The sequence below is a fragment of the Asparagus officinalis genome, chromosome 5 (genome assembly GCF_001876935.1).
Source record: "Asparagus officinalis chromosome 5, Aspof.V1, whole genome shotgun sequence".
NCBI classification, from domain to species: domain Eukaryota; kingdom Viridiplantae; phylum Streptophyta; class Magnoliopsida; order Asparagales; family Asparagaceae; genus Asparagus; species Asparagus officinalis.
In genome coordinates, this window is record NC_033798.1 from 32708802 (window position 1) to 32712014 (window position 3213).

Sequence of the window (3213 nt, forward strand, 5' to 3'; positions counted from 1 at the left end):
TCTTTTTCTCTCTCTCTCTCTCTCTCTCTCTCTCTCTCTCTCTCTCTCTCTCTCTCTCTCACTCTCTTCTTTATGATATTACTATGATGACTTGAAATGAGTTTTGGGGGAAAATTCTAGTTCCATCTAAAATTTTCCAACGGCGTCGACTTCGGCGGTGCAAATTTCCTAACGTTCATCATCGATGGTGAAGAAAACTGCGATCTTAAAGATGATGATGACGAGTTGCATCGCCAACCCCCTTAAGTTTACATATTATTATATATTTTTTAAATCGATGAATTAAGATTAAAGTAGAGTATGTAAATTTATATATTATTGCTATTTCACTATAATAAGTTTGTTGTTAAGCTTATGAGTTGATGGTGAAGGAAGGTTACATGTTGGTTTTGAAGGTTACGAGTTGGTTGTGAAGTTTACGAGTTAGTTGCCAAGGGTACATGCTGGTTGTGAAGCTTACGAGTTGGTTATGAAAGATTAGGAGTTGGGTGTGAAGGTTATGAGTTGATTGTGAAGATTACATATTGTTTGTTAATGTTATGAGTTTGTTGTAAAGAATATAAGTTGGTTGTGAATGTTACACCTTGGTTGTCAAGGTTACACATTGGTTATCAAGGTTACGAGTTGGTTGTGAAGGATATGCATTGGGTGTGAAGGTTACGAGTTGGTTATTAAGGTTATGCGTCGGTTGTGAAGGTTATGAGTTGGTTGTGATGGTTACGAGTTGGTTGTGATGGTTATGAGTTGGTTGTGACGGTTATGAGTTAGTTGTGAAGAAAAGTTGCGTATTGGTTTTAAAGGTTACGAGTTGGTTGTGAAGTTTATGAGTTAGTTGCTAAGGGTACATGTTGGTTGTGAAGGTTACGAGTTGGTTGTGAAAATGTTACGAGTTAATTGTGAAGGATATGCATTGGTTGTGAAGGTTATGAGTTGGTTGTGAATGTTACGAGTTGGTTGTGAAGGATATACGTTGGTTGTGAAGGTTACGAGTTGTTTGTGAAGGTTACGAGTTGTTTGTGAAGGATATGAGTTGGTAGTGAATGATACATGTTGGTTGTGAATGTTACACGTTGGTTGTTAAAGTTACGAGTTGGTTGTGAAGGATATGCGTTAGTTGTGAAGATTAGTTAACAACAATCACAATCAACTCATTGTCGAGGCTCACAACCAACTCGTAACCTTCACAACACGAAACCTTCACAACTAACACGTAATCTTAACAACCAACTCATAACCTTCACAACCAATGCGTAACTCTCACAACCAACTCGTAACCTTCATAACCAATGCCTAACATTCACAACCAACTCGTAACATTGACAACCAACGCGTAACCTTCATAACCAATGTGTATCCTTCACAACCAACTCATATCCTTGACAATCAATGCGTAATCTTGACATCCAATACGTAACCTTCACAATCAACTCATAACCTTTCACACTCGACTTGTAACCATTTCATAACCAACTCGTACGCTTCACAACCAACACGTACAAATGACAACTAACTCATAAACTTCATAACCAAGTCGTAACCTTCAAAACCAACATGTAACCTTCATTCACCACCAATTCATAATCTTAACAACAAACTTATAATAGTGAAATAATAATAATATATAAATTTACATACTAATAATATATAAAGTTACATATTCTACTTTAATTTCAAGTCGTCGATTTAAAAAATTTACAACAATACATAAACTTAAGGGGGTTGGCGCATAACCCATCATCACCGTCTTCAAGATCGCAACTTTCTTCACCGCCAATGATGAACGCCGGGAAAGTTTCACCATCGACGTCGACCTCGTTGGAAAAATTTAGAGGGTACTAGAATTTTTCCCTAAAAACCCATTTCAAATCATCACAGTAACATTATGAAAAAGAAAGAGAGAGAAAGAGAGAAAGGGTATTATGGTCTTCACATGTTTTAAACTCTTGGGTTTTGTGTTTTGGGGGATCAAGAAATTATGGCTTTGCTTTTGGGGGTTTGGGAGCGTTGAAAAAGTCCTGGGGGAAGGTGGAATACTTGTAAGGAAGTTGGAGGTTAGAAGAAATTTTCCCATATATTTATATACAAATAACCCTGCACTAAATTAATATGGACACATTTTTAAAATCGTCCGTTTTTCAAATTTAATGAGCAAAATCAACCATTTCATAAAAATTTTAGCAAAATCGACCCTTTTCTGCACGGGACTACTAGTCCCGTGCAGAAAAGGGTCGATTTTGCTAAAATTTTTATGAAATGGTTGATTTTGCTCATTAAATTTGAAAAACGGACGATTTTAAAAATGTGTCCATATTAATTTAGTGCAGGGTTATTTGTATATAAATATATGGGAAAATTTCTTCTAACCTCCAACTTCCTTACAAGTATTCCACCTTCCCCCAGGACTTTTTCAACGCTCCCAAACCCCCAAAAGCAAAGCCATAATTTCTTGATCCCCCAAAACACAAAACCCAAGAGTTTAAAACATGTGAAGACCATAATACCCTTTCTCTCTTTCTCTCTCTTTCTTTTTCATAATGTTACTGTGATGATTTGAAATGGGTTTTTAGGGAAAAATTCTAGTACCCTCTAAATTTTTCCAACGAGGTCGACGTCGATGGTGAAACTTTCCCGGCGTTCATCATTGGCGGTGAAGAAAGTTGCGATCTTGAAGACGGTGATGATGGGTTATGCGCCAACCCCCTTAAGTTTATGTATTGTTGTAAATTTTTTAAATCGATGATTCTAAGTATTTTTTGGGAGAACTACATGGGACTACTAGTCCCGTGCAGAATCGATCCTGTTCTTTCAGGCGTGGAGCGGTCGGGGGATTTAGCAAAATCGATCATTTTCTACACGGGACTACTAGTTCTGTGTAGAAAAGAGTCGATTTTGCCAATTTTTTTTAATGGTCGATTTTGTTCATTAAATTTGAAAAACGGTCAATTTTAAAAAAATTGTTCAATTAATATTGTTATACGACTAGTAGCCCAAGGATAACTATATTATAATAACAAAATTATTATAGCGATTCAATACAAAAACATCCCTCTCAGCTCTAAACCCCACAAAAACAACATAATAATATCCCAATCAAACCCACCCCAAAAACTAATCAACCAACAATCTCTCATTAATCCATTCTCTAAACCACAATCAACCACCAAATCCTCCCTCGTTTCCGTTGTACCCTCACCCCTTATCATGGACCGCCTC

At 36.7% G+C, this 3213-nt stretch overlaps 1 protein-coding gene across 1 annotated transcript in view; it reads left to right on the forward strand.

Annotated features, from left to right (window-relative positions):
* Nucleotides 1-3213, forward strand: part of LOC109841690 (serine/threonine-protein phosphatase 6 regulatory ankyrin repeat subunit B-like) — a 10531-nt gene that overhangs the window by 5724 nt on the left and 1594 nt on the right. The window lies entirely within an intron of this gene.